Below are 22,305 nucleotides of genomic sequence, written 5' to 3'. Positions count from 1 at the left end.
TATACTGTATATTTTCCTGGAGCTTCTGTCTCTCCGGGGTGGGGAGAAGTTCCTAGGTTTTAACAAGCACACGCGGAAATATATACGATGCGCAAACAAGCCCAGGTTGTATTGGAATAGGACCTTTCAATCTTTCTGGAGCATTCTCCCACAACGGGGTGACATTTCCCTCCTCTCTGCAGCAAACATTACGTTAGTCTTTGATTGTTGGAAGCAAACTCCCAGGGTTTTCCAGGGCCTGAGATGAAGCCGAGCAAATTGCCAAGAAAAACAACATCCTTCGGCTGCCAAAAGCCGTGGCACTCAAAAACGCTCGCAGAGAGCTTGAATAGGAAAGGCAACTCCTGCTGACAGATCTCAGCCTCTATGCAGAAACAAGTAGGACGCCTGACTTGTCCATCAAGAGGCTAATAACCAGGACGCTGGGGGTGGGTGGTGGTCCGCCCACTTGGTAACGTGATGTCTTTGTGTCAGGAGCATCCGCAGGATGTGATAAGAAGAAGTCAATGACGGCAGCCACATTGAAGGTCAGCCCATAAAAACCAGGCAGATCCCAACGACGATCCCCATGGACATTGCTGGTTTGTGTGCTTCCCTAATGTCCTTGCTTGGCTATTGTAGTGTAGGATAGGGCTCCCCAATCTGTGTGCCGTGGACCACTATCGGACCACAGCCTGTTGGCCACTGGGCTGCGTAAATGGCTGGCCAGAGCATGTGTGCGTGTGCCCAACACCCTTTCAAAACACAAGCTCCTTCATTGCATCATCTCAGAGCAGACCAAACGTCAACCGAACCTAGCTCAGACAACCTATAGTGCTGGCTATGACCCCTACAACACACAATAGAATATGTCTTCTTGCACAGGAACAGGAAGCTCAAGTGCAAAGCCCAAGAGAAGGTATAAAGGCCACCCACCCTCAATTCCATGTGATCAGCTGCCCAGAACCATGTGCTTGGTGGTTCTGTTCATCATTAAACCATCTTCCCTAATCAGCCTCCATTTTGTCTCCAGTGCTTTTCTCCCGGCTTGGTAGTGAACGCGATGGATATTTCTCCCAACACCACCATCGCAGAAAAGATTATGTAAGTTGGCACAATTCACTGAATAGTGAAGTTGCTTAGCACAGAAATTCTGGTCCCAATTGTCATAAGTCGAGGACGAGCTAGCGTGCAAAGACAAGGATGCTGACATACTTAAGGTGTGTTACTACAACTATAGCCTCTTACTCAACGGTGTTCATCAGCTGGCCCTTAAAAATATCAAGTGTAGGAGCTGAAGAGTTTTGGGTAAATTGTTTGTGCTCTTTACAACTTCTGATTAAGGCACAAGGGATTCTAACACAAATGTCACGAGGTGGACAGGAAAGAACTAGGAGGAGCTGTTCTGCTAGACGCAATCAAAGTGAGATCATTTTATGGCACGTGGGCGGAGTACTCCTGATGATTGGTTAAATGTAGCCCTTTTTAGGCGGGCTGCGCTGATTGGGGTAAGCAGGGGTACTATTAAAATCAGTGCAAGGAAGGAGTGGGAGGAACTGAGAGGCAGGAAGGAGGGCTGATGGGTGGGGCCAATTTGCTTCCTGCAGTTTGCGTGTGTAGGGAAGGATTTTGTAAGCTTGAAGAGGGGGGCCAACAGCTTCCCTTCAAAGGGATGCAGAGGAATGGAGTTTTGATAGAAGGCTCCATGTCCATCTCCACCCCGTCCTCCATCTCCATCATCTCATCCTCCACCACCTCCTCCATCTTCATTGTCTCCTCCTCCTCCTCCATGTCCATCTCCACCCCCTCCTCCATCTCCATCATCTCCACCATCTCCTCCTCCACCCCATCATCTCATCCTCCTCCTCCGCCCCCACCCCTTCCTCCATCTCCATCTCCATCTCCTCCTCTTCCTCCTCCTCCTCCTCCTCCTCCTCCTCCTCCTCCTCCTCCTCCTCCTCCTCCTCCTCCTCCTCCTCCTCCTCCTCTATGTCCATCTCCATGTCCTTCTCCACCCCCTCCTCCATCATCATCTCCATCATCTCCTCCTCCACCCTCTCCTCTACCCCATCTCCTCCTCCACCTCATCTCCTCCTCCACCTCCTCCTCTCCATTAGTCTGAGCCCCTCAGGGAAGACAAAGATAGAGATTGCAGAAGACATACAACATACCTTTGGAACTTCAGACTTCTGCCTTTATATGAGACGACATGTTGCTGACAGATGATAAGTAGCAGCCACTGGCCCTCAAAAGCCTTTGAAGATCTGTTTGGCATGAAAAGTACCTCTGGCAATCCATGGGGGGGGGGAATCAGAGAAGAGGCATTCCCACTCCACCCTACGTCCATTGGACAGTGTTTTTTTCAAGGCTGGGTTTTATGTATTCCCCTTTTTTCATTTACTTGTTTCCATCCTAAATTTTGCAAACCATTTTGTCTATTTTTAAATGTTGCATCCATCTCTCTCTCTCCCTCTCTCTCCCTCCCTCTCTCCCTCTCTTTCTTTTTGAATTATTTTTCTCTAATAAAATGGCACTGCCAAAAAATTTAACACTGAAAGGAAAGGGTGCAGTTTGCTTGGGGAACCGTAGATTTTGGAAACGTTTCAGAACTGAATGAATTTCCTCTTCCTTTCTATTTCTGTACACTCACTGCTCCGTGCCTGGCTTATTAATGGATAAATTTTAAATAAATATGTTAGATTAGGGCAAAGCAATGCAAACAAAATATATATTTCATCTACAGCTCTTGATCTCCACTTGAGTTTTGTTTAATCCAAAAAAACGCTTAGGACAAACAGTTGCTCTATTGAAGACTAAAATGTTGTGCAAATGTTAGGAAATTGGCTTCACTTTTAAAGGAAACCAATTTTAATTGGGTTGGAAAGATGGCAAATTAATCAAGATAATTATAACATGGTCCTTCTATTATACATGGTCCTTCTATTATACAGGTATACATGGTCCTTCTATTATACAGGTATCGATATATGAGGACAATTATTGGAACCAGAATCTTCGTTGCTAAGCAAGGCAGTTGTTAATAAGGGAGTCATGTCCAATTTTATGAACTTTGTGTCATGGTTGTTAAGTGGATCACATGGTTGTTTTTTTCTCCAAACAATTTTATTAATTTATAACAGGGGTGTCCAAACTTGAGAACTTTAAGACTTGTGGACTTCAACTCCCAGAATTCCCCAGCCTGGCTCTTGGTTTAGAGCAGGGGTGAACAACCTTGGTGACTTTAAGACTTCAACTCCCAGAATTCCCCAGCCAGCATCTCAGTTTAGAGCAGGGGTGACCAACCTTGGCTAATTTCAGACCTATGGACTTCAACTCCCAGAATTCCCCAGTCAACCTCTTAATTTAGAGCAAAGGTGTCCAATCTTAGCAAATTTAAGACTTGTGGACTTCAACTCCCAGAATTCCCCAGCCGGCCTCTCAATTTAGAACAGGGCTGCCCAAGCTTGGTGACTTTCAGACCTGTGGACTTCCAACTCCTTAGAATTCTGGGAGTTGAAGTCCACAAGTCTTAAAGTTCTCAAGTTTGGACACCCCTGGTTTATAATATAGCAGACAAAGAAAATACAAAAGTAAATAGTAGGGAAATAAGGGAAGGGAAAAGGAAAGAGAAGTTTGGGGTAAGCAAGGGGAAAAAAGAAAATAAGGCACTGATTTTGGACTCCCTTTGTTGCAGTAGAATAAGGCATTGACATCAAATCTCATCTTTTCATTTTTACCTAATAATATAAACTAGCCATTCCTATAACAACAGGTCAATCTAATCGGTAAAACCCTAAATCAAAGTTTCATATTTTTCCCCACCTCAAGCACAAAGTCCAGAAGTGGTTTCCAAGTAGAAATGAAAGCAATTGTACTTTTTCCTTTGATCAAAGTCGTCGATGGGAAAATCCCATTGGGGAACAAACCAATTAGGGTTGTCTCCATGAATTTGGAGAGCAAAATGGACATCGCCAGTGGATTTGTAGCACCTGGCTATGCGTAGGAGGGTGCTGGCTTTTTGACCCTGACTTATGGATGTCACCTGGTAAAATACATGGGAAAATCCCATTGGGGGGGGGAAATCCACTTAGGGTTAGGTCTCGGTGAACTCAGTGAGCGAAAGAGACATCTCCAACCGATTTGTAGTGGCTGGGTAGTGCATGTCAAACAAGAAAGTAGGGATGAAACCGCCTGTAGAGGATAACACAAGGATTTGTTCTCAGCTTTCCATAAAGGCAGGTTTAATAGACTCCCGGTCCTAAGTTACAAGAAGGTAGATTTTGATTGATGGTGAGGAGAAACATCTGGAGAGTCGGACGAGTGGAGCAATGGAGTTTGAAGATTACAGCACAGCTAGGTCCTCTGGTTGAGAAGAAGGAATAAGTCTGACCATCCAGCCTGGGGGCCTTTCTGATCCTCTTCTACTGCTTCAGGCTCAGAGGGATATCAGCTGGAGCTAAAACTTCCGCGGGAGAAATCCAATTCAACAAAGCCCGATTTCCTTTGAAATTCTTTTTGATTAAGGAGAAGAGTCTATCTTGCATGGATTTTGCCCTGGAGGTTGGTTGGTTGGTTGTTGGGTTTTTCCTCCCTGCTCCCTTTCAAACATTGATTGGCAAGCTGCCCCTTTTCCCCCCTTTTTTTTCCAAAAGCATGTAAAAGTAAGCATTGGTTGGAAATGTCTCTCGCCAGGCAAAGAATGGAGCGCTTCCAATCTTGCTTGGCACAATTGATAAGGAACAGAGAGCAAGAAATATCAGTGCAAATGTATTTTAAATTCAACAAATGAAAAAGTCTGTTTGCGGGCCTGATATGGCGGCGTTCTAAATTCATACCTCCCTTATCTTCAAAAGCAGATGTTTCTTTGGCTAAAACAGTTTTTAATTTAATATATCTGTTGGGGAACTTGCTTAAGACCCAGATGACACAGCCCGTTGCATTTGTGAGTGTGTGTTTGTAAAGAAGAAGAGCTGCTGAATCTTGTAAGTGAGCCAGTAAAGCGAATCAGAGATCTTAGTTCTCCTTTCTTACTTCTTCATCTCCTATGGGTATTACTTGGGCTTAGACCTAATTTTGAAGACACAGCAAAAATGCCTTTTAACTGAGGGCCACCCACTTTCTCTTGCCGGTCTGACCTAGGCTTCCCCAAAAAGCACAAGGCAGAGCACCGGTGTAGCAGCCCTGAAGGTCCAAGATGGCTTCAGCCAGGCCAGCTTCAAGGTTGATGTGGACTTCAACTCCCAGAATGCCCCAGCCAGCCATGCTTCATCTGGGACTTGAAGTCCACAAGCCTTAAAGTTGCCAAGGTTGGCCACCCCTGATTTAGGGCAAGACCCTTCAAAGCCCATCCGTCTTCACCTTCCTTTTCACGCATCTCCAGATTGCCTTCCTGTTGGAGACTACGTGTAGGCTGCCTTCTCTTTGATACGGAGAGTTGAGTAGTGACATTTGATGACAAAAACTGGGTCAGTCTAAATACTTATAATCATTCTCCCCATTATGCGGCTTTGGTGCCACCTTCATAATGAGGGAGATTCAGAGGTACTGTCAGTCTTAGACACAGGGATGTAATCATGCCTGGTTGGATCCCACAGCACTCTATTAAATGCTGTGTCAAAGCTGGTGGCCAACTTGGAGCAAATAATTCCAAGCAGCTACCTACCGATCTCACATTCTGTGTGTGTGGGCAGGTTTTCACCACCCCTACCCAATCCTGTGTTTTGGACAAGCATGGCACTATTTCCTTGGAACATCCACATCTGCCAGGCATCTGGTTGGGTCTTGTGCAGAAGGTCATGACAGGAATTGAAAGCTTTAAGAGACCCCACAGCTTTCATTGGCCTCGTCATGTCATTCTACTTCTGTTCTGACCCAGGCTTCCTTAGAAAGCAAGAAGCAGAGTCTTGGTCCCGGCAAAACCCCTTTTATTTACACAATGGTGAATTCCTTTCATTCACAGTTAGCCAGGCTTTAGCAAACAGTATTTCAGAGGAATATTTACCAACACGAACCTTATCTTGCTTGGCGAGCTGCCAGATAACTCGTTTCCAAACGCAGGGCAAGGCAACACTTGGCACAGAGTCTCTTATAGTCACAAGCAGAACTTTCCACTCTTGAAATGACCGAATGAACAAATTGTTTCCTGCAAAAGCCCCCTCCCTGTTCGCTCCTCTTTTGTTTCCTATGGGAGGGGCCAATCACCTCCAAGGTGTGGCTTTACTCCCAAGTCGACCCTGCTTTCTTAGTTGTTCTTGTCTTCTGGCAGCTCTGCACATGCGCATACTGGGAACAGGCTCCAGCTGTTCCTCTGCCTCACTGCTGTCTAGCTCCCCTCTCTGCCTCCAACACAGAGCCCTCATCCAAGCCTTCTCCAGACTCCAGGACCGGCCCCATGTTCCTCCCCAACCACCTCACTGTCCAATTCTGCTGCCAGCTCTGCTGGCCGCTGGAGGGCCATAACAACTCCTGTCTCTGACAATGTAGACAAGCAGGCAGAGCTGGGGAGGGGGTGAGTTAAGCATGTAATCAGTTTAGAGTCATTACGTTGACCCAAACGGTCCTCCCCCCACCAAATTCTGTGGACCCTTATTTGGTTCTGATTCAGATTTGAACTTTAGTTGATTAATGACAGATGCAAATAATTAGGACCATAAAGTAAGTTGCGGTTCAGCAAGATTTGTTGCCTATATACAAGAATCTAGGCAACTAAATCCAAATCTGAACTGGTGCCAGATAAAGGTTGATGGAATTCAAGATGGGTTGGACTTGGACCACTTGTGGCGACATAATGTCTCTAAGCTGATGACACACTTAACTCCTCCTGCCAGCTCTGCCTGTTCTTCTCCTATAGACACACCATGAAAATGGCCACAGTGGTTTATTTTATAATCAATGATAACATAAGCTTACATGTAGACCACTGTCTTGGTCTAAAATAAAATTATCTGTTCTCGCTGTCAAATCAAACCAGAATCAATTAACAAAACATCAGTTTGATCAGAGGCACCCACAAGATATTTGTGTGCTCAGTGGCTAAGACACTGAGCTTGTCGACCAGAAAGGTCGGCAGCTCGGCGGTTCAAATCCCTAGCAGCGCGTAACGGAGTGAGTTCCCGTTACTTGTCCCAGCTTCTGCCAACCTAGCAGTTCGAAAGCATGTAAAACATGCAAGTAGAAAAATAGGAACCAACTTTGGTGGGAAGGGAACAGCGTTCCGTGCGCCTTCGGCGTTGAGTCATGACCAGGGAGACGTCTACGGACAGCACTGGCTCTTCGACTTTGAAACGGAGATGAGCACCATTCCCTAGAGTTGGGAACGACTAGCACATATGTGCGAGGGGAACCTTTACCTTTAATAAAAGTCACAGTGACCTTGCAACATGTTTTGTTTTGAGTTCTGCAGACACCCCGCAGCTCCATTCCTGGGGGGAGGTGTCCCATGGCTCAAAAAATAATGCATGAGAAAGACGTGCCCACCATCAAACCCCAGCCCACCCCCCCACTTTGAAAACGGTGCAGCTATTGGAGAGGAGATTCTAAAACTCTTATTAGCCATAAATGATTCCTTGGCTGGCGTCCTTGAAAAGCCGGCTTAATCCCGAGTCCAATGTAACTGTGATAAACGCTAATTGCAGAGTAGCCGCAGCCAATAAAACGTTGCTCAGTTATGACACGAAGGCAAATTATACAGCTTTGATTTCTCCCCCTTCCCCAATTGCATTGTATAAGCGATTAGTCATCCCCCTTTTGGATTGCTAAGTACCCAACCGCCAGCACCGGTCCAAGCTGTGAATTGTAGCTTTTGGTTCCAATCCCAATTGGGGCCGGAACATACCCTTCCGAGGGCAATAGCGGCCTTTGTTTTTTGGGTAAGATTACTGATGGCTCCACCTTCCTGGTTTGACAATTTTAAAAAAAGGCATGCCAGGGCAATTGTGTATTATTGTTGACAGAGTGTGAACGGGCAGATGTCAAGCGTTTAGGGTTTCCTGTTTGAAAACAACAACAAGATCCTCCGGGTCTCTGCCATGCAATGCTTGGGGGGATGCTCGCATTGCATTTAAGTCGTTCCACTGATTAATTGTTCTAACTGTCAGGAAATTTCTCCTTGGTTCTAAGTTGCTTCTCTCCTTGATTCGTTTCCATTTGTTGCTTATCTTGTCTTATCCTCAGGTGCTTTGGAGAATAGCTTGACTCCCTCTTCTTTGGGGCAGCCCATCAAATATTGGAAGACTGCTATCCTGTCTCCCCTAGTCCTTCTTTTGATTAAGCTAGAGATACTCAATTCCTGCAACCGTTCTTCATATGTTTTAGCCTTTAGTACAAAAGGAAAGGAGGGCGGTAAAGAAACATTCTCCATCAGATTTAGCTTCCAGACCCTGTAGCATCTTTCCGCGGAAAAGAAAGCTGGCTGGGGAATTCTGGAAGTTGAACTCCACAAATCTTGAAGTTGCCAAGTTTGGAGAGCCTTGGTCTAACAGAATAATAGAGTTGGAAGGAACCTTGGATGGTTGGGGAGTGTCTTTCCTCCTGGTTGAATTGCTTCTCATCAACAGCAATCGGCCTTCCTCCCTTTGGGAGAATCTCTCCACTGTGATTAGGATCAGCGAAACTTTGGGTGAACAGAGAGGGAGGGGAAGACAACCCTCCAGTAATTTTAAGGGAGTTATCAATCTTTGGGTAGTTAGACTTTATTTATTGACTATTTGTTTATGTGTTAAATTTATTTGGGGCTATTCCAAGCCGCTTACAGTAGTCAAAAGGAAGCAAATGAAAGCGTAAACAGAACAGAAGTAACATACCAGTAAAGGAGAATATTCGTAGTTGAACTGTCGGGTCCTGGATGATCTCTGAACTTGATGGTTTGCTTGCAGAGATTTCATTACCCTAACTAGGTTAGAACAGAACAGAATAACAAAGTCGGAAGGGACCTTGGAGGTCTTCTAGTCCAGCCCCCTGCTTAGACAGTCAACCCTACACCATTTCAGACAAATAGGTATCCAACATCTTATTTAAAACTTTCAGTGTTGGAGCATTCACAACTTCTGGAGGAAAGTCGTTCCACTGATTAATTGTTCTCACTGTCAGGAAATTTCTCCTTAGTTCTAAGTTGCTTCTCTCCTTGATTAGTTTCCACCCATTGCTTCTTGTCCTACCTTTCAAGTGCTTTGGAGAATAGCTTGATTCCCTCTTCTTTGTGGCAGCCCCTAAGATATCAGAACACTGCTATCACGTCACGATTTATTTTCATTAAATTAGCCATACCCAATTCCAGCAAATGTTCTTCATACGTTTCAGCCTTCAGTCCCCTAAATCAGGGGTCCCCAACCTTTCAGACCTCAGGGACCACTAAATTCATAATTTTAAATCCCACGGACCGCTAATATGATCTGCGTAAGGACCGGCTGGGTGGGTGTGGCAAGGTGGTCATGTGACTGGGTGGGCCTGGCTAACTCAGTGTCACTCACGTTGAGGGGCACCTTGCTAGCCTCTACTCGCTACTCCTCGCCTGCCCGCGCGGGCTCCTTAGGGCCCCAACAGGAAGCAGTTGTTGGAGCTAAGCAGCCACCAGGAGAAAGAATTGGCAAAACAGCTCAGTTCAGATTGGATCTGACTGAGAAGGAGGCTCAGCAGAAGCACCTCACTGAGAACTAGGAGCATAGGCTTTCCAAGCAGAGGGAAGACCTGTGGGAGTGCAAGGCCAGGGACCGGCACCTGGAGGCTCAGAGGGCTGAGATGGTCAGCCAGTTCCAGGCCATGATGCAGTCCCACTGGAATGAGCCCCTCCGGCTCTTCGCCACCAGAGGTGCTTCCCTCCAGCCTTCGCCCAAAGCCCCCCACCAGGAGGCAGAAGCAGACCCCAAGTCAGAATTTCTGCCCCACACAAAAAGACCCCAAAGGGGGAGTTTGCCGGTTCTCCAAACTACTCAAAATGTCCTCTACCCGTTTGCCGGAACTGGTCAGAACTGGCTGAATTCTACCTCTGGTCGCAAAGTGTAACAAAACAACTTGCTTGTTAAAAGCAGTCCTGCTAATAACCCCAGGAAGCTATACGTTACACCTCCAGAGATATAGAAGTTGCTATCTTATTTTTATTTTAATGGAAGAGAAGTGGGGAGGTGGGTGGGAAATGATTATGTCCACCATTAGGGAGAGATGGTACCAACTCTGCTGACTTTTAATTGAAATTTAAATGGGACTCGAACAAAATTAGATGTTTTTTTTTGTCCTGACCCCAATCGCTATTTTTGAAAAAAAAAAAAAAGTCTAGTTATGTCACTCAGAATTGAAATATGGCCCTCAGCCCAGAAAAGGTTACGATGTAGACAGCTTTCCCTGTTAAAAAGTATTTATTGTCTTAGAAGTTTCACTGCTCATAATTTGTTCTTGTTTTCTGGAAGGTGGGGTGAGGGGTGGGGGGGGGCTGTTATTTGAAGAACGGGATAAAAATAGATCAAAGACAGGAAAAAAAACCCAAGACCCTCCGTTCTTCAAATAACAGAGAGATCCTTTTCTCTCTGCATTTCCTTTCTTCCTTTTGACTGGCAGCCTTGTTGGATGGGAGGGAAAAAAAAAGTATTTTTGAATTGCTTGGCTTGCTTAAAATAACACAGTGGTAGCCGACGGGAGTTTCATTGCAGAATGAGGAATGTAGAGTTCCTTTAAAACCTGTTGATGCTATTTTTCTGGCATGAACTGTTAAGTGGTGGGGAAGGGAAGAGACCGAAAAGAGGAAAGGAAAAACTCTCTCCATATCTCTCTTTCCCCCACCCTCTTCCTCTCTCTCTCCCCCTCCCTCTCTCTTTGTCTCTCTCCCTCTTCCCCCCTTGTATTTTCTCTTCCCCCTCCCTCCCTCCTTGTCTCTCTCCCCCTCTCCCTCTCTCCCCTTTCCCTCCTTCCATGTCTTTCTCTCTCTCCCCCCTCTCCCCCTCCCCTCCGTCCCACCCTCTTTGTCTCTCTCCCTCTTTCCCTCCCTCCTTGTCTTTCTTTCTCTCCCCCTCCCTCTCCCTCTTGCCCTCTCTTCCTCCTTGTCTCTCTCTCCCTCTCTCCCTTCTTCCTTGTCTTTCTTCCCCTCTCTCCCTCTCTCTCCCTCTCTCTCCCTCCCTCCCCCACCCTCCCTCCTTGTCTTTCTTTCTCTCTCCTTCCCTCTCCTCCTCCCTGATGTCTCCCCCTTGTCTCCCTCTCTCCTCTTTCCCTCCTTCCTTGTCTTTCTCTCTCCCCCTCTCCCCCCTCTCTCCCTCCCTCCCTCCCTCCCTCTGTCTCTCTCCCTCTTCCTCCTTGTCTTTCTTTCTTTCTCCTTCCCTCTCCTCCTCCCCCTCCCTTCCCCCTTGCCTCCCTCTCCCTCTCTCCCCTTTCCCTCCTTCCTTGTCTTTCTCTCTCCCCCTCTCCCTCCCTCCCTCTTCCTCCTTGTCTTTCTTTCTCTCTCCCTCCCTCTCCTCCTCCCACCTCCCCCTTGTCTCCCTCTCCCTCTCTCCCCTTTCCCTCCTTCCTTGTCTTTCTCTCTCCCCCTCTCCCCCTCTCCCTCCCTCCCACGCTCTCTCTCCCTCCCTCCCTCTGTCTCTCTCCCTCTTCCTCCTTGTCTTTCTTTCTCTCTCCCTCCCTCTCCCCCTCCCTTCCTCGTTGTCTCTATCTCCCTCTCCCTCCCCCTCCCTCCTTCTCTCTCTCTCTCTCTGTATTGCTCTCTTTCTCTTTGTGTGTATTACTGCAAAGGCTCATTTCATTTCTCTCTTAAAGAGATTAGGGTAATCAAAACCAGGTTCAATTGTGAAATCTATATAGCTTGTCTGTGCTGATTGACTACATTGATGGCGTTGTCGAGCCGGAAATCGCGTTCTCTTGTAAATATTGAAGGTAACCAAAGCATAAAGTCACAATTTGTTTTGGGATGATTCAGAGAGGAATAACAGTCACGCTTTAATGAGATCATCTAATGAGTATTGAAGGCAGCTCTGCGTTCACTTTGATAACGCGGTCTTAACAAAATGAGACCATCCACAAGGGGTGATAAATACAATATCTTAAAAACATATGTAAGGAATGTGGAAAATAACGCTTGCCATTCCCTATAGGCTATTCTCTTTTTTTTTAATCTTTAAAGAAAAGGCTCGGGACATTGCACTAAGCTAAGAATTTTCAATCAGGGTTGGCTGGCGTAAATCTGTTTTATTCCCATCTACTTGAAGAACAGAAAAATGGATAGAAAATAGATGGATTCAGACCAAAATATGAAGAAGTGATACTTTAATGACAACCTAGTTATATTCTGAAAGTAGAGGTCAAACGTCCATCGTTCTCGAATTCGGTACTGCAATAAGGAATTGTGCTCAATCCTAATTGTTATGGAGAGCAACAGAATTCCACATTATAAGGGATTTATTTTCTTGATTTGGGGAAGGAAGCCTGTCGAAACTATTCAACGAGGGGTGCAGGCTCGAGGGAAAAAGTTGAAGTTGCATCGGATCTTTTCTTTTATTCATTTAAAATAAATCTTATCTGTCGTTTATTTATTTATCGTATCTTGTGTTTATTATTTTTGCAAATAACTCAATGAATGAATGAATGGATGGATGAAATCCAGAACGTGAAAATCACATGGTAGTTGAGTGCTCAGCACCATGGACAAGTTTCTTGGTCGAGCCTACGGGATGTTGAAAGTCTTTCGCTAAGTTACATTGTTGGCCTCTACTGCTCGGCATCGCATGGCGTTCCTTGGCTAAATATATCCCTCTCCTTGAAAAATACCTTTGCTTTAGAAACTCAAGCCGATGCCTGTGGCTCTCCCGCCCACCAGCTCTATTATCTGGAAATGACACCGTGAAATAGATTGAGCCGAGAGACGGCAGCTCTATTAAAATGCACTCGTGTGACATTTGCCCAATGTCCAGCCACTGAACAGCAACTTTCCATTATGATAGAACTCCCTGTGCTTTGGAAGCTGATTTATATCAGCTGTAAATTGGCCCATTAACTCCAAGAAGTAGGTTTCCTTGGACATATAACAACAGCAGTCTGGAATGTTAGGGGAAGAAAAAGAATTTCCACGTAGGTGTTTAAGTAGATATCTGGACAGCCACCTCTTGGGGTTCATTTAATGGGTTTCCCTACATTTTGGCAAATCTAGACAGCATACTAAAAAGCAGAGACATATAGTCAAGGCTATGATTTTCCCAGTTGCAATGGATGGCTGTGAAAGTTGGACCATAAGGAAGGCTGAGCGCCAAAGAATGGAGGCCTTTGAACTTTGGTGCTGGAGAAGACTCCTGCGAGTCCCTTGGACTGCAAGGCGATCCAACCGGTCAGTCCTAGAGGAGATCCACCCTGACTGCTCTTTAGAAGGCCAGATCCTGAAGAGGAAAGTCAAAGACTTTGGCCACCTAATGAGAAGGAAGGACTCCCTGAAGAAGAGTCTAACGCCTCCTGCTGTCAGACTTTGGGCGAAGGGAAGTGCCACTGGTGGCGAAGAGCCAGAGGGCCTCGTTCCAGTGGACTGCATCATGGGCTGGAACTGGTTAACCATCTCAGCCCGCTGAGCCTCCAGGCGCCAGTACCTGGCCTTGCACTCCCGCAGGTCTTCCCTCTGCTTGGAAACCTTATACTCGTAGTCCTCAGTGAGGTGCTTCTGCTGAGCCTCCTTCTCGGTCAGATCCAATTAGAACTGAGCTGTTTTGTCAACTCTTTCTCATGGTGGCTGCTTACCTCCAACAACTGCTTCCTGTTAGGGCCCTAAGGAGCCTGGGCAGGCAGGCGAGGAGTGGCTGGGAGGGGAGAGGCAAGTAGAGGCTGGCGAGGCACCCCTCGATGTGAGTGACATCAAGTTGGCCACGTCCACCCAGCCACATAGCCGCGCCCACCCAGCCAGTCATTAGACAGATCATATTAGTCGGTTGTAAAATTATGAATTTAGTGGTCCCCGAGATCCGAAAGGTTGGTGATCCCTGGATTAGAAGACCTCCAGGGTACTTTCCAATGTTGTGATTCTACGACTCCAGCAAGTCAAACACATCTTTTGCTCCTGAGTTGTGCTTCCTTCTCAACATCTCAACCTGCTTCCGTGGCTGCAGACGACTACATGTTCTAAATGTAGGACACAGCCCTCCCTAAGAGTCACCAGTGCATGATGGATAAAGTAGCATAATAAATGATGGATTACCATCGGCTGTTCAGTTTCAATTACAGAAAAGCATCATTTGCACATGTAATTATCCAAGAAATTACCATAGAAGCAGCTCCATTCACTGAATTACAGGACATTACATCTCTGTCTGATTACATCTTTCATTTCTGGGACAGCTATAGCAAGGAGACACACTGAGATTTGACAATTCAGGGTCTGGAGGAACTCAAGCAGATTTAGGAACGGGAAAATTGCTGATAAGTTTCCAACTTGCTAGCTAGAAAATGAAGAAATAAGTCAACTGTAGCTTGAGCCCTTTGTTGGAAGTATTCATGTTAGTGAGAGGTGTAGCTCAATTCAGTCATCTTTTCGAGTGGGTGACTCTGTCTAGGATTGAAAGCTTGGTAGGGCCAAGACAGAGAAGTACTTGGATGGCATTCCACCAGAGCAGGATTTCTCAATCTTGACATCTTGAAGTTGGGTGGACTTCAACTCTCAGAATTGGGAGCCCGTTGGGTCTGGATGGAGAGAATTGGGAGCCACTTGGTTGGGGATTTCTGGGAATTGAAGCCTACCCATCATCTAGTTGCCAAGCTTGAGAAGGTATGCCAATATGCCAAGGTATATGAGGGTTGTAGACTAGATTATGAAGTTGAAAAAAAAGAACTTGGTAAAAGGCAGTGGCAAACCGTATGGATAGGTCTATGAAATCATCTTTGCCTTGAAGGAGATTTCCCTTCTCCCTTCTCCCTTCCCTTCCTTTCCCCTCCCTTCCCCATCACTTTCCTTCCCTTCTTCATCCCTTTCCCTTCCTCATCCTTTCCCCTCCCTTCCTCATCCCTTCCCTTCCTCATCCCTTCCCTTCCCTGGATGTGAGATAATAACGAAAGCCAATTTTGAATTCCCCCAATGCTAACGAAGAGATAATAAATAAAATTGGCCTTAGTTACAAAATGAGACCCTAGAAAGAAATCATAATCAGACTCCTAAGTGGTTGTAATCCATAAAGAACAGAAAAAGGAAGTTATTTAAATAATGCTCCAGCTGCAGGCATTTTGATGAGCTTATGCACATGTCTTGATGTCTTCGGGTTTTTTTTTTATGTTGATATCACAAAAGTGGGTGTCCTGGTCTGTTTCATTTTTTAAAGGGAGTCTCTCATCTCTTCCCTGGCTGAATTCATATCAGACTGTGAAAGTGTCTAAGATTAAGTGGCTGATTAACATAAAATATAAGAATAATGAAATGCACAGGGACAGTATAGGTGGTACCTTGCTCAATAGTAGTAACTCTGAGAGGGATCTTGGAGTCCTAGTGGACAACCATTTAAATAGGAGCCAGCCGTGGGCAGCAGCTGCCAAAAAAGCCAATACAGTTCTAGGCTGCATCAACAGAGGGATAGAATCAAGATCACGTGAAGTGTTAATACCACTTTATAAGGCCTTGGTAAGGCCACACTTGGAATACTGCATCCAGTTTTGGTTTCCACAATGTAGAAAAGATGTGGAGACTCTAGAAAGAGTGCAGAGAAGAGCAACCAAGAGGATTAGGGGACTGGAGACTAAAACATATGAAGAACGGTTGCAGGAACTGGGTATGTCTAGTTTAATACAAAGAAGGACTAGGGGGAGACATGATAGCAGTCTTCCAATATCTCAGGGGCTGCCCCAAAGAAGAGGGAGTCAAGCTATTCTCCAAGGCACCTGAGTGTAGAACAAGAAGCAATGGGTGGAAACTAATCAAGGAGGATAGCAACTTAAAACTGAGCAGAAATTTCCTGACAGTGAGAACAATTAATCAGTGGAACAGAAGTTGCCTCCAGAAGTTGTGAATGCTCCAACACTGGAAGTCTTTAAGAAGATGTTGGATAGCCATTTGTCTGAAACAATATAGGGTTTCCTGCCTAAGCAGGGGGTTGGACTAGAAGACTTCCAAGGTCCCTTCCAACTCTGCTATTGTATTTGTATTTATTTGTTATCTCTGCCAGTAAATTAGTTAAGTCTTCATTGTGATATATATTCATCTCTATTTTCAGCTTCAGTGGGTGTCCCAAGAGGTTTTGCGACAATTGTTTGAAAACCAAAATATAAACAGAAAGGAATAATGACAAAGTGCAGCTCACTAGAGTAGGATAGGAACCATTAATAAGGACAGGTTGGGAAGGATGGTGCTTAATCAAAAAGTCAGCAAAACAATGCAAGCACAGACAAAGTTTAGCAATGCTTTCACATCAAAAATAGGTTCCTTACCTGGAAAAAGTTTAAAAAATGAAACGGACACATTTCTGTATTCTTAATTTTTACTTATTTTTATGCCACCAAGACATATTATTGCATAACGTATTGGTGGAGACCATATACATGAATGCCTGGAAATGTAGGCTTATGAGTTAAGCCATTGTGGTTTGTCAACCTTGGAGTTATGGTTTAATGTTCTATCTGAGCTCATCCAATTGTGGGCTTCTTTAACAGACTTTAATTAAGGATATCGACGTGATGGATGCCCAGGCATAATTACGGGGGTCTGGTTCACACATTGCACTACTTTTCTGCTTCTTTAACCGTGGTTTCTTGAACAAACCATCATGGTCCGCATTCTCACATCACAATAAGCCACGAATAATGTTTTTAAAATCACAGTGGCTGCTTTTAGATGATTGATGGTTCAGCGCAGTCTTTGGATTCAATCCAAATGTGTACCTTCCTTGGAGCTATCTCTATATTTGAGCTCAAAATAAATTATATTAGGAACCATAAGCATCAAATTATCTTTTGTGCAGCTGCACATTTAGTATTCAAACACAATTATCACCTAATCAGAAAAAGATGCAAATTCAGTCACTGGATCTGTAAAGCTGAGGGCACCCCCCCCCCTCCCCATACCATCATTTTAATAAGTTTTCTGTTTCTATAGAATGCTTCCTGAAGAATTTAGATCTTATTAATCATCTCCTAATTTAGGTATTTGTTAAATTTTTATGTCCTGGCTTTATTTCAGAACTTAAAGTCTCCTTTCAGTATTTTTCTGTTTTGTCTGTCTTCTCTGCCTACCTGCCTGCCTGCCTGCCTTTCTATCTATTTGTCTGCCTGCCTGCCTGCCTGCCTGCCTGCCTGCCTGCCTGCCTGCCTGCCTGCCTATCTATCTATCTATCTATCTATCTATCTATCTATCTATCTATCTATCTATCTATCTATCTATCTATCATCTATCTATCTATCTATCTATCTATCTATCTATCTATCATCTATCTATCATCTATCTATCTATCTATCATCTATCTATCATCTATCTATCTATCTATCTATCTATCTATCTATCTATCTATCTATCTATCTATCTATCTATCTATCTATCATCTATCTATCATCTATCTATCTATCTATCATCTATCTATCTATCTATCTATCTATCTATCTATCTATCTATCTATCTATCTATCTATCTATCTATCTATCTATCATCTATTTACCTACCTACCTACCTACTTATCCCTCCCTCCCTCGCCCATCTCTCCCTCTCCCCCCCTCCCTCTCCTTCCCTTCCTATCTATCTCATTCATCTTCCATCTCTCTCTCTCTCTACCTCCCAGGGGTGGGTTCCGGCCACCATTACTACTGGTTCGGTAGTAAAAAATTTAAAATGAAATTTGTATGTGGGCAATCCTCTTTTTAGAAGCACTGATGATGTTCCGTAGTTGGGTAATGAAATGTCTGCAAGGAAACAACCAAGCTCAGAGCCCAGCCCTTATGGAGGCAGATGGGGAAGTGAGTATGGACAACTTACCCATTCAGCCATATTATTCCTTAGAGATGAGCAGATCAGTCAGTGGTAGTATTCAGGCGGGTCACACCGGTTCGGGCGAATCGGTAGTGGCGACCTGTGGGTGGGTTATAGTGGCAACGGTGCTACGCCATCCCGTTTAGCCACATTTTCTAAGCCACATGAATGTGTGGAAGTAACGCGCATGCGTGGAAGGCACGCGCACCCTCACATTTTCGGTACACGGTGGTAAAATTGCGTGGAAACCCACCTCTGAGACCAGTGGTTCCTCCAGGGCAGATCTGGATATGGATTTCCAGGGCCTTCTGCAACGGACGGAGTTTTGCCGAGTTTGAAATAAACCACATTTCTATCTGCAACATAGGAGATTCTTGGTATACATTACTTGCACCAGTGACAGAATGTGCAATTGAAAGCTCAGCTTGTGCAAATTATCCTGACTTCATGCTGGATGAACTTGATAAATTGGGGCCAGGCAACCTTTCTTTCTTTCTTTCTTTTGGCCGACACGTTTATTTTCTGGCAACGGAGGCACATGGCAGTGATATCACCGGAGCATCTCTGGGCTGCGATTGTGCCCCCTTTCTTAATCTTTTGGGAGTATGTTTCTGACCCCTAAAGTAAACGTATTAACCTTGCCAGAGATTTAATGTGTGTATTTCTGAATTTCATTTCTATTTACAAAAAGGAAGAAACCAAAACAAAACATATCATTGCAATCTTCTGCTAGATTTGATGTTGTAATCTGGGGGGAGAAATGGACGGAAGTGTAATAACAGATTAAGGGGCTGGGGGTAGGCTGTAAGTTGCCCACCCTTTGACAAAGAGATGTTCTTCCAAATATCTTAGGTAACACATGGAATACATAAAACAATACCTTGTCTCCCCAAAAATAAGACAGGGTCTTATTTTCTTTTGACCCCCGAAATAAGCGCTTGGCCTTATTTTTGGGGAGGTCTTATTATTTTTGAGGTGCAGGAGGCAGCGAGCGTGGCCACCTCATGGCTGCTGCTGTCTTGCAATACTTTCAGGGAGGGCTCATTTTCGGGGAGGACTTATTTCTTGGGGATGGCTTATTTTAGCGCATCCGCTCAAAAGCCCAATTGGGCTTATTACCCGGGGAGGTCTTATTTTCAGGGAAACAGGATAGGATTGGAAGGGACCTTGGAGGTCTTCTAGTCCAACCCACTGCTTAGGCAGGAAACCCTACACCACTTCAGACAAATGGTTATCCAACATCTTCTTGAAAATTTCCATCATTGGAGCACCTAGAACTTCTGGAGGCAAAGTTGTTCCACTGATTAATGGTTCTCACTGTCAGGAAATGTCTCCTTAGTTCTAGGTTGCTTCTCTCCTTGATTAGTTTCCACCCGTTGCTTTTTGTCCTGCCTTCAGGTGCTTTGGAGAATAGCTTGACTCTCCTCTTCTCTGCGACAACCCCTTAGATATTAGAAGACTGCTATCAATGTCCCCCCAATCCTTTTTTTTCACTAGACTAGAGATACCCAATTCTTGCAACCGTTCTTGGTATTTCTTATCCTCCAGTCCCATACTAAATTTTGCTGTTCTTCTCTGCAGTCTGTTAGAGTCTGAACATATTTTTTAATATTTTGCTTTAGAGAATAGGTTGACCCCTCCTTTTCTCTGTCACAGCCTCTCAAATATTGGAAGACTACTATCATATCCTTCCTAGTCCATTTCTTTGTTGGACTAGACATGTCTAGTTCCCTGAATTGGTATTCTCCATCTGTGCTGCTGGCTGGGGATGGAGGGACAGAACCTACATGGAAAGTTGGACTTCCATTTGTGTATGCATCCTGCCAACAAAAGTGTGTCTAGTCAAGGCTACGGTTTTCCCAGTTGCAATGGCTGGCTGTGAAAGTTGGACCATAAGGAAGGCTGAGCGCCAAAGAATGGAGGCCTTTGAACTAGGGTGCTGGAGAAGACTCCTGTGAGTCCCTTGGACTGCAAGGCCATCCAACTGGTCAGTCCTAGAGGAGATCAACCCTGACTGCTCTTTAGAAGGCCAGATCCATGAAGAGGAAACTCAAAGATTTGGCCACCTAATGAGAAGGAAGAAGGACTCCCTGGAGAAGAGCCTAATGCTGGGAACGATTGAGGGCAAAAGAAGAAGGGGACGGCAGAGAAGGAGGTGGCTGGATGGAGTCACTGAAGCAGTCAGCATGAGCTTAAATGGACTCCAGAGGATGGTAGAGGACATAAAGGCCTGGAGGAACATTGTCCAAGGGGTCACAATGGGTCAGACACAGCTTCGCAACTAACAACAACATGCAACCAGATTTATAATTAGCTGAATACACAGCTCAGCATTAATTCCACCAGCTGGCAGGGAACAGCATCAGAAGCCGTGATAGTTAAAAATGGTTTCTTTCAGATGCCAGCTGGGTGAAATTGTTAACCTGCCACTCCAGAGCTGTCTCTCTCCTACTTAAATGCCTTGTCTTTGTGTCGTGCTTTGTGACGGGTAGTCCTCTCTTGGCAGGCTGGACCACCAGCCCAGATCTCCAATGAGCTGAATGGCCAAAAGTATCTGCAATGCAAAGTGTTTGGGCCTACTACTTGGTATTTTGCAAGCAGGTCAACCAACAACAAATAGGCATACATTGTGGTCCTGCAACCAGGGGATGCTACAAATAGTTGTAAAAGTGAGCATGTTGGTTAAGTGCCAAAAATAGAACAGAATGGAACAGAACAGAATTCTTTATTGGCCAAGTGTGATTGGACACCCAAGGAATTTGTCTTGATGCATATGCTCTCAGTGTACATAAAAGAAAAGATACATTCATCAAGAATCATAAGGTGCAACACTTAATGATAGTCAGAGGGTACAAATAAGCAATCAAATCATACTAGGAAACAATCAATATAAATCGTAAGAATACAAGCAACAAGGTTACAGTCATACAGTCATCAGTGGGGGGAGATGGGTGATAGGAACGATGAGAAGATTGTAGTAGTAATGCAGACTTAGTAAATAGTTTGACAGTGTTGAGGGAATTATTTGTTTAGCAGAGTGATGGTGTTTGGAAAAATGCATTCATGTGTGTCTGCAGCCATCATAACTCTGAAAATGGTTTGATATGTAGCTCTGGGTAAGTCAAGGACTAGGCTACCTGTACTTTTACGTAGAGATTGATTGCATTGCATAGAACTGGTGTGATTCATACAAGAGAGCTGAATTAAGACTTTTTCTGCTTTATTCCCATTTTTTAAGGGGAAGGAAGGAAGGAAGGAAGGAAGGAAGGAAGGAAGGAAGGAAGGAAGGAAGGAAGGGTGTTTCCCAAACGTATATATGATGGAACAGAACAATGAATTCCGGAAACCCTTTTCTGCAACAACTGTTAATTTCAGGCGGTAAGTCACCATTTCTTATTCCTTAAAGTTTCCAAGCCTTTGCTTTAAGCCCTGGTACTCTAAGCATGTTGCTATGTTGTTGTTGTTTTCCAACAACAGCATGTTGTTGCTGTGGGGTGTTCCACCATCTCTATGACAACCGTGGTTTTTCCGTGATGCTTCGTCTTAAAGCAATGGGTTGATTTTCAGAACATATGGAGATGTTTGATGCTGTTGCTGGAAAAAGCTCAAGGAAGTTTTTTCTTTTTTCTTTTTAAAATGTCACGAACAATTGCTTACAAAGGAATGGGAATCGCACCACTGCAAATCCTTACTTGACAACTTACTACACACACTGAGTCTCATGGCACGGGTGCTCAGTTCTGCCACGTGATGCCTCTGTTGTGCAATTGTGCTTCTGCTGTGTGGTATCTCTCTTGCACAAGGTGATTGCCAATAGTATCTCAATGCAATTTAAGTTCCTGGTTATTGTCTTAAGAATCCTGTATAGCTTGAGAGAGTGATTCTCAACCTGAGGTCCATGGACCACTCGTAGTTGGGGGGGGGGAGATATGATGTCATCACAGGGGGATCCATGAAGGCTTGAAGACATGTTATGATTGAAATCTTGAGTTAAGTCTTGGGAGTCCATAGCCAAGGTCTGTAGCCACAAAAGATATTTAAAGGGGGCCCATGGTGGTGGTTGAGAATCACTGCCTTGGGGACTTGCAATTTGGTTCCTTGGCAACTGGCATGTATTTATGACAGTTGTAGCATCCTGGTGTGTGTGTGTGTGTGTGTGTGTGTGTGTATGATGTGATCGCCATCTGTGACCCTTGCAGACAACTTCCATGAAGGAAAATCAATGGAAGGTGGATTTACTTCCCAACCAGAGGGGGGGGGGGGAGAGTCATAAAATTGGATATGGTTTTGATGATTCACTTTATGGCTGTAACGCTTAGTGATGGCCATTGCCGTGGCAATTGTAGTCGTAAGTCAAGGACTACCCATAGGTATGTGTGTGTGTCTATGGAGAGAGAAAGAGAAAGATACAGAGACAGAGACAGAGAGACAGACAG

The sequence above is a fragment of the Natrix helvetica genome (genome assembly GCF_964273705.1).
Source record: "Natrix helvetica genome assembly, chromosome: 13".
NCBI lineage: Eukaryota > Metazoa > Chordata > Lepidosauria > Squamata > Natricidae > Natrix > Natrix helvetica.
Note: the sequence above shows the minus strand (reverse complement) of the source record.